This window comes from Arvicanthis niloticus, chromosome 3 (genome assembly GCF_011762505.2).
Source record: "Arvicanthis niloticus isolate mArvNil1 chromosome 3, mArvNil1.pat.X, whole genome shotgun sequence".
Lineage (NCBI taxonomy): Eukaryota > Metazoa > Chordata > Mammalia > Rodentia > Muridae > Arvicanthis > Arvicanthis niloticus.
The window spans coordinates 87,963,591-87,973,429 of NC_047660.1; positions in this window are offsets into that span (position 1 = coordinate 87,963,591).

Consider the following 9,839-nt stretch of genomic DNA (forward strand, 5'->3'; position numbering starts at 1 on the left):
CATATCTGTCTCAATGTTGTATGAAGGTTATAATATTGTCTCAGAAATATTGAGACACATTAAATTATATATTCATCATACATAAATATATTTATTATTTATCAAATTAAATATGTATTAATACTTAATTTTTTTTATCTTAATTTAACTAAATCTTTATCTTAGGTGACACCAAAGGTTGGGTTTAACTAAAATGTAAATGGAAAGGAGTGCATTAAAAAGCATCACAACTAAACAACCAGAAAAATTTAAGATATTGAAAATCTACAAGACCTAGACTCTAAGAAGAAAACAGATTGGACATAGTGTATGTGCCTCTAATCCAAGCTCTGGTGAAACCAGAGGCAGAAGGATTTCAAATTCAAGGTCAGCCTAGACTACACAATAAGACCATGTCTCAAAGAGTATATAAATAAACAAATGCCAAGACTATTCTAAATGTAAAAGGATTGTGGAAGAACAATGAAGCAATGCAACACACAAACCTTAGCCAGATTCTGGATTTAGAAGAAATAAATCAGCAAAGAAACAAAATAAATTATCAATAGAGACTCTTTGAAGAAACACAGCTAAATTTACATAAAATGAATGTTAGCTATTCTTGTGTGATTATTAGATTTGTATTATATTGAAGAAGCTTATAACTCAGAGGGAAATTATGAGACCAAGTGTGAAATCTACCACTTGCTTAAGAACAGCATGGATTAAAGTACACATGAAGATAATTTTGTAAGCATTGGAAGATGCTGAATATTGTTGATTTCCTTTCACAGTTTCTAGATGTTTGCAGACTTGAAACCCAAGTTTGAAATGGAATGCCATTTCTACTCAAGATGGAGAAATTGGTACTTAGTCATTGTTATTTCTAGAATATTAAGACATAAGGAAATATGGAGACAAAGTGTGGAACAGAGACTGAAGGAAAGGCCATCCAGAGACTGCCCCACCTGGGCATTCATCCCATAGTCAGTCACCAAACCCAGAAGCTATCGCCAGGAAGTGCTTGCTGACAGGAGCCTGATATGGCTGTCTCTTGAGAGGCTTTGCCAGAGCCTGATAAATACAGAGGCAGATGCTCACAGCCAATTATTGGACTGAGTGTGGGGTCCCTGATGGAGGAGTTAGAGAAGGAACTGAAGGGGCTGAAGGGGTTGCAGCCCCATGGAGAGAGCAATAGTGTCAGTGTCAATAGGCCAGACTCCCTGGAGCTCCCAGGGACTGGACCACCAACCAAAGAGTACACATGGAGAGACCCATGGCTTCAACTGCACATGTGGCAGAGGATGGCCTTGTTGGACATCAGTGGGAGGAGAGGCCTTTGTGCCTGAGGGAGTTCAGTGCACCAGCTTAGGGGAATGCCAGGGCAGGAAGATGGGAGTGGGGGAGAGCACTCTCACAGAGGCAGGGGGAGGGGGATGGGATGGGGGTTTCAGAAGGGGAGAACTAGAAAGGGAAAAACAATTGAAATACAGATATCCAATAAAAAAAGAAAGAAAAAGAAAAGAAAAAGAAATGAGCTGCCAGGGGGCTGGCTTAGTGGTGAAGAGCACCAGTTCTTCTTGCATGGGACTAGGGCTTGGTTTGAGCACCCACATGGTGGTTCACAACTATTGGTAACCCCATTTCTAAGAGATCTGATGTACTCTCCTGTCCTGCTCAGGCAGAAGGCATATACATAGTGCACACACGCGCGCACACACACACACACACACACACACACACACACACACACACACACACACACGGGTGTAGGCAAACACTCATACACATAATAGAAAAATAAATGCTTTCAACAATGTCAGGGGCATCTCTGATTGTACACTGAAGGCCTGAAATCAGCCATAGGCCTAAAGTCAGCCTGCTAGCACAAAGTCTTGGGTCTCTGTGGAAAAACACTGAAACAGCTATTATAAACAAGCAGCTTTGGTGGAAGCCTGAGTAGTCATAGAACTTGGGTAGCCTTGGTGGATAGTACCAACTTAGATAAGGATCATAGGCAGAGTCATAGTGTCCTGTCCCCTGAACCTTCACCCAGCTGACACACTGTTGGGGGCCGACTTTTAGCAGAAAGCGGCTATCAGCTTTGCAGCCATCTTGAGCCATATACCCTGACATGAGATTTAAATTACAATAGCCTACAACAGCTGAGAACACTCGGATAATCTTGGTTTAGATACCTTGAGATTAAAGGTGTGTGAGATTAAAGGTGTGTGACTTAATAGTATACTTAGAAGTATAGAGATCAGAGTTAGAGACAAGACCTAAGGGCATGATTAAAGGTGTAACTTAGAGGCGTGGCTTAGAAGTGAGACATATAAAAGGCAGAGACAGAACAGATCAGATTTGAGACGATAGAAGACAGAACCAGAGATCAGAGAATATAGACGGAGATCAGAGACTATAGAGGGATCATCAGAGACGAATCTCAGACATTAGGTAGAATCTGCCGTCACCCTCGCTCTTGCTGAACCCCCGACCTAAAGACTGGAGCGGCAGCTTGGATACAGTGGCCGCCCAAACGTGGGTCGGCCCGGGCCTCAACATTTTGCTCAGGCCGAGACATTTTTTGGCCGCCCCAACGTGGGACTAGTGCGGTCCGCAACAACACACTGTTCTGGAAGATATCTGTACTCCCCCTGAACACCTACGCTCCTGAGTCATCCCCTTCCCCACATCCTGCCTTTTTGTGTATATAACCTGTGTGTGAAAAAGTAAAAATTGCGATTTGATCAGCCTATAGATAGATCGCCATTCTTTGCGTCTTTGCCTGTATCCCCACGCTCTCTTTCAGGTGACCTCCCCGACCCCTGTTTAATGTCCTGCTGGCCAGGACAAACAAAATGAAAGAGATGGTTTTGAAGAAGTGCACAAGACAAGGTTTTAGGTTATGAAAGAGGCAATTAGTTATACTCTTTATAATAAGCAGAATCATGAGATAAGCTGGGTAATTGCTGAGTATTTTGTCTGGGGTGTGTTTTGCACTGGTGTGAGGTCCATGTTCTGATGATAGGAAAGGAGGAGGGTCACTGAACACTAGAAGGATAAAGAAAATGTGGAATCACAGGCATAAGACATATTTATTCACTAGCACACAGATTTCTAGGCAAGCTGACACCTTTAGGCACATATGAGCCTATACAAGCAGACATAGACTTATAGCAGGTAGGCTACATATCTGTAGGAATTCATATACAGGCAGGCTGGTGAAATCAAAGGCCTCTCACCTCAAGGCCATGTTTACACAGAATCATGTATAAGTGTTTCTCAGGAAGAATTATATAACACATTACATCACTGTTTAAGATAGGTTCTTTAGACATCCAATGGAGGCCATTTTGTGCTGACTTCTGCCCCCTGGAAGTCCAGTAGTAGCCAGCTTGACCCATGTTAAATATCTCTACCAGCACCAGGCTGTCAAAACATAAACTGGCCTTTATGTTTCTTTGTTCTCTGCAGCTCCCATGCAAAAAAGTAGACAAAGGGAAGCTTGGCACCTCAGAGAAACAGAAGTGGCAGAAATTGGGGGTTCTAAAAGACTGAAGAAGCTAGGCAGCTCAGGGTAGGGTATCAGTGGAAAGAGAAGTATGCTGAGAGAAAACTTTAAAAAGATCCCGATCTTCTAAGGTTTGGACTCAACACTAGTTTGTGATATTCAGAGACCTAATCTTGTAGGCAATGCTCTTGGGAGACTATGGGTTAGGTAGAGGTTTCTAAGGATACATAATGGCCAGAGTCCCAGGGGGTTCAAATAGGCTGAGAAGACCTTGGGTCCTCAGTAGATCACTCGACATACCAAAGGATTATTCTTTATAAACTGGCTAAACCTATCACACCATATGCACTCTGACAAGCTGTGGATGACAAGGCTAGAGACAGAGATAAGAGACAAAGGAGACAGAGACAGGGAGAGATAGCAAGGAAGACCCCAAAACAGCTAAAGCAAAGCATGTATCCCAGAGAGGGAAAGGATAATTTGGATGGCAGCTGACTTGTCCAAAGAAACAAGAAGCCCAAGATAGAGTGGAGTTTAAGAAAGGCTGAATCTCCAAGAAGAATCCTAAGCAGATATCTAAGTTAAATTCAAAATATACCCTTGTAGACTTTGGCTGACTGGAGACCTGTCCCAGTTAGCTTTGTCATCTTGGCACAGCCTAGAGTCACCTGAGAAGGTGAATCTCAATTAAGGGATCTTCCAGATCAGATTGGACAGAGGCATGTCTGTAGGAGAGTTGTCTTGATAGCGAACTGATGTAGAAGAACTTGGTCCACAGTGGGCAGTACTATTCCTGTGTAGGCTGTAAGAAAGCCAGCTAGGCACTAGCTTGTGAGTGATCTGGCCAACAGTATTTCCTCATGGTTTCTGTTTGACTTCCAGCCCTGGCTTCCCTCAGTAATGGGCTGGAAGAGTGGAATGAAACCAGTCCTTTCCTCCCCTGACTCTCTTTTGGTCAGAGTGTATTAACCCAGCAATGGGAAGGAAACCAGGCAGAGTCCTGTATGACATGTTCTGTGTTCTGGGACAAATCATGAGCTGTCTTTTGAGGCCCTTACCCACATGTGTTTCTGTTTCAAACTAGAAGATAAATAGTTGCTACAAGGAGGATGGGATGGACTCAGCTCTTCTGGGGGACTGGGAAAGGAGCTGAACTGTTGAATACGGTCAGTGCTAACACCCTCTGTTGTAAGCACCCCTCTTAATGATAGTTTTCTCCCATAAATAAAAGATGATAGGAGTGACAGTGACTACTGTCTGGTACTCCAGAAGTGCTATGGATCTGAGTCAACAGAGACAATGAGAGTTGGAGAAGAGATAAAGACAAACTAGGTCTAGTCTGCTCAAAAAGTTCCAAGGAGCGGTCAAGTCATGAGAATCAAGGGCCTGAGACATCCTAAGCCTGGGAGCTGTAACACTTGTCATTTATAGCTGAAAGCCTGAGTACCCAAGGCACAGTTAGGAGCTGTATATTTCTAACATTGCCCTCTTGGAGTCTGATAAATTGGAGTTGGGGTTTATTTGTTTGTTTCTTTGTTTTGACTGCTGAGGATTGAACTCAGGGTCTGTACATTTGGGGCAAGCACTCTATACTAAATGACATCTCCAGCTTGTTTTTACATTTATTTATTACTTACATAGGGATTTTTTTTAGACAGTCTTATATATCCAAAAGGACTTTGATCATCTGATCTACATGACTTCACCTCCTGAGTTTATGAGATAAATATGAGGCATTGTATCATACTTAGATTAGATTAGATTAGATTAGAACCCAGGGCATCATGCATGCTAGGCAAGTGCTTTAGCAGCTGAACTATATCTCAGCCCTTGTTTTTATAGTTTTTTTTTACATGATTAGTTTTCCTATGTATATAATTGCTCTCACCAAATAATGAATTTTTCCCCTAATCAATCTTTATTTCTTTTACCTTTTTTTTTTCTCCTCTCTTTTCCTGGCATATTTTGACCTTCATGTTATTAAGGAAAACCAGTCAGTATTTCACGTGAAGCATGAAGTGGGGGATTGGGGTTGTGTTTTGACTTGGTAAACATCACTTTTTTTCAGATGAGGAATCTTCCTTGCATTCCTGCTTTCCTGAGTTATTATCACGCAGAGGCTGTAAATTTAATCAAACAGTTTTCTGCATTTACTGAGATGCTGATTTTTTCCTCCCTCCCCCGTTTGATACAGTGAATTATATCCCTTACATTCAAGTGTTAAAATATTCTTGCATCCCTGAGATCAATTGAACTTGGTAATGATTTATTGCCTATTTTATTTATGCCTAGGAAAGATTCACTAATATTTTATTAAGGATTTTATGTTCATGTTCATGAGTGCTATTGATTGGTAACCATTTTCCTTTAAATGCTTCCTGTCGGTTATTAACTTTGGTTTTTGTCAATTCTGTGAAATATGCTATGAAGTTACCATTCTCCTGTTTTACCCTCAAAAAGCTCGTGTAAGGTTTGCACCATTGATTTTTAATGTTCCATTGAAGTTTTGTTGCTCCTAAAAATTTCCTTCTAAAATGTTTCTTATTGTTAATAGATACTGGCACTTTAAAAAAATTAGATTTCTTATTATATTGGTAATGGGATGTTTTGACTTTTTGAGAGTGTACTTATTTAATTAAGGTTGAGCTCATTTACTGTCATAACACCCTTCATATTTTCTTATTATCCTCTCAGAAACCTGTATTATTATCAGATTTCCTTTATTTCCTTTAATCCTTTACCTTTCTTGCTATATTTTTGTCCAATTTTATTACTGTTTGTACATTTCTGAAATATCTTTCCCCCCTTATTCCATTATACTGCATTTTAATGGCTGCAAACCTTTCCTACTACTTTGTTAAGCAATTTGCTTCCCCCACCCATATGTTTCTTAGAATGGAAATTAAAATAATTGATATGAGACTTCTTTCTTCCTCATGTGAGTTAAGTCCCTCCAAATACTTTAGCTGCATCTTACTTTTCTTTTTTGTTGCTGCAATAAAGTATCCTGAAAACAGCTATTTGAGAGAGACTGGATTTGCTTTGGCTCACAGTTTCAGATAAACCTGTTACTGTGATGTGGCAGGGAATCGAAAGACAGTGGACATAGCTGGAGGGAGCTGGTCTCCTGATGACTTCAGTCCAGAAGCAGACGGAGCACAAAGAGTGTAATAAATGCAAAGCTGTATGGAGCTGTACTTGAATAAAAATTGGAAAAATAAGGACATTGTTTTTGCTATGGGAAATATTTATTGCCTGAAAGTTGATCATAATATCTTTTAGTTTTGAATATATATACATATTTTAATTTCTGAGTTTTAATGTGTTCCTTCCTATATATCTTCATGACTATTAAAAACTTTGATGATTTGAATTTCATATCAGAAAATAATTAATTTTTTACTCTCTGATTGATCATTAAACATAGGCTTTCCATGTCTTGCTTTACTTTGTTACACAGGAACACTGCTAGGAAATTGAAGAAAAGCACAAGGGTGAGCAAACCATTTGCTCTTTAACATGCCTGTTTTTCTTTATCCTTTGAGATTCACTTTTTTTGTCATTCGGAATCCCCAGTGTTGCTATGTTCACTGTTGTTCATTGTGCATGTTCTGTGACTGCCTTCTTTTTTGCTTTCATGCCTTCTTACTGGGTTGAATTCTTTCCGTTTAGTCTCTTCTCACTCCCATGCTGGATTAGGCATTACTTTATGTCAGTGTGTCTTCAACAGAGAATGTCTTATCTACAAACATCTTGCACATCCTACTTTGAATAATAGGAATATGGCTTGCTTTGCATTTAGTTTTGCTAAACAGCCGGAAAGTTCTATCAATTTAGGAATGGATTTTACATTTTCTTAAATTTGTGAACTATTTTTTCCTGTATAAGCAGAGAATTTTGACTTCTTTCCCATGCATGAAAAGGCTTATGAGTTTAATTTCCATAGGAATTATGTAAGCCATTTTACCTCATTCCCCCAAAGCCCTCAGAGACCCATTTTTACTCTGCATTTCTCAGGTCCTGTGGTAAGGGTGCAAGTATTATTCTCTTCATCCAGCCCCTTGTGCATAAGTCTTCCACAACTCTGATTCTGGCTTCAGTTCATGCCCCTTCCTGATTAACTTTTGCCCACTGCTAAGTGTTCTGTATCTCAAGCAGTACTCAGACCTTACTTTCAAGGGTTGACCTACCATGGATTCTATTATAGCAGGTTTCTACATCAACAGTTATGAAGTTCATCCTCACACTTATTTTCTGTGTTGTTTTTGTATTGCCTTTGCTCTGCAACACCACAAGCGACAGAGATTTCTGCAGTGCCTACCACCTTCCTTTTCTCTGAGCTTCTTTTCTACAAGTCAGACTGGAGTCTAGTTTGTGCATTTCAAAGGAGATATAAAGGATGGCAATACTCTTTTGGGTACTTCAAAAATATGGCAATGACTTTGCATGACCAGAAAATGAGATAAATCAGATAAACTATATTACATAAATTTTATTTGGTTAAAAGGTAGTCAGTACAGAAAGTGCAACCACTGAGACATTATAGCTATCCAACAAGTCTTAGCAAAGAATTTGCTTGTGGAGTTAAGCATAAATAAACTGGGGCACAAAAAATATTTTTCTTTATGATGCAAATGCATGTAAAAGCAAAGACAGAAATAAGTCCACACTGGGAAAAAAATTAAGCCCATCAGCATGTATTGGGTTTTAGTGAATCTGGCTCCACTCACCCCTAAATTAGAGTGTCCCAAAGTCTGCAATTAAAAGCTACAACTGAACAGTGGCTGAACACTGATTCATTAGCAGAGAGCTCCAAACACTCAACAAAACACCTAAATTATAGACCTCAGCAGTTTATACGGCTTCCTTGATTTTTACAAGTCAATGTTTTTAAAGGGTGAATGTGTATTTAGGGTTGGAATTGTCTAGCTATTGATTATTGTGCATTTATTTATATCAATCTTGTAACACACAAACAAAGATACACATTAATACAATTTAATCATTCAACCATCAAATACAAAATCCATTAAGGCCTGCCTTTCTTTCTCTCTTTCTTTTTCTCTTTCTTTCTTTCTTTCCTTCCTTCTTTCTTTCTTTCCTTCTTTCTTTAAATGCATCCCTAATTCCACTTTCATCTAAACACAGTAACCTTAATATGTAAAATCTGCATGCTTTATTTTTTATTTTTTTAAAATTAAAATATAATTATATCATTTTTTCTTTCCTTTTTCTCCTCTAAGCCTTCCCATGTAATCTTCCTTGCTTTCTTTCAAATGTGTGGCCTCTGGCCACTTCTTCTTTAATTGTTGTTACACACAAACACAAACACAAACACAAACACACACACACACACACACACACACACACACACACACACACATAAACATACACACATGCAATGTAACAAATATACACACATATATGTATATATGTTGCAGGGAATGTGTTATTTGCTGGAAAATTCTGTTTCTAGTTGTTCTGTGGCTCAGCTTTAGCACATATCTTTAATCCCTATGGCTGAAATACAGACATGCCCTTAGTACTATCCTTTAATCCCAAACAATGAAGATAGAGTTAGGTTGTAGAAAGAAGCACCCATGTTTGAAAGTGAGGTCAAATTGAGTAGCAGACAAAGTGATGAATCAGAAAAAGATTTGATAGATAGAACATGCTAAATTCTTACAAGAACAAAGAGAAAAAAAGAGAGACTACTTAAGAGAGAGCAGTACACACACAACATATATACGTACATATATATATATATCACAATGCATACATATAAATATATAAAAACAATGAGAAGCAGAAAGATTGAGCAGGAGAGACGTCTTCCACACAGCCACATTGTAAAACATGTTGCTATTCTATTGTTTCCCTCAACTGTTATGAATATTCATGCTTTAAGACCTACTAAAAGCTATAGGTTTGGGTTAAAGAACATGAACATTTTTTTCCAGTCCAGAGGGCCAGATATATAGATTGAACAGGATAATTTTATTATGATGAGAAGCATCTTTAAGTTTATATTCAGAAGACAACCAACGGGAATTTAAGATCTTGAGCTTGTGACAGCATTATAAGCAACTAATGCCCCCTTAGCTTACTAGAACTTCATTGACTAATGTTAAAATTCTGAGGTTTTGAAATCTTAGTGTAATAATAGCATAGAGGTGGAAAGAGAAATATAAACCATTTTCTAATTTTTATATGTCTTAAATTGTTTTCTTATAACTCTATAGTTTGCATTTATATATCTTAAAACATCTTTTTAGGCCCTTTTCATTTACCAGTCTTAAAACAGCTTCTTTTTTTCTCTCTTTTTCTTTTTTTTTAATTGGATATT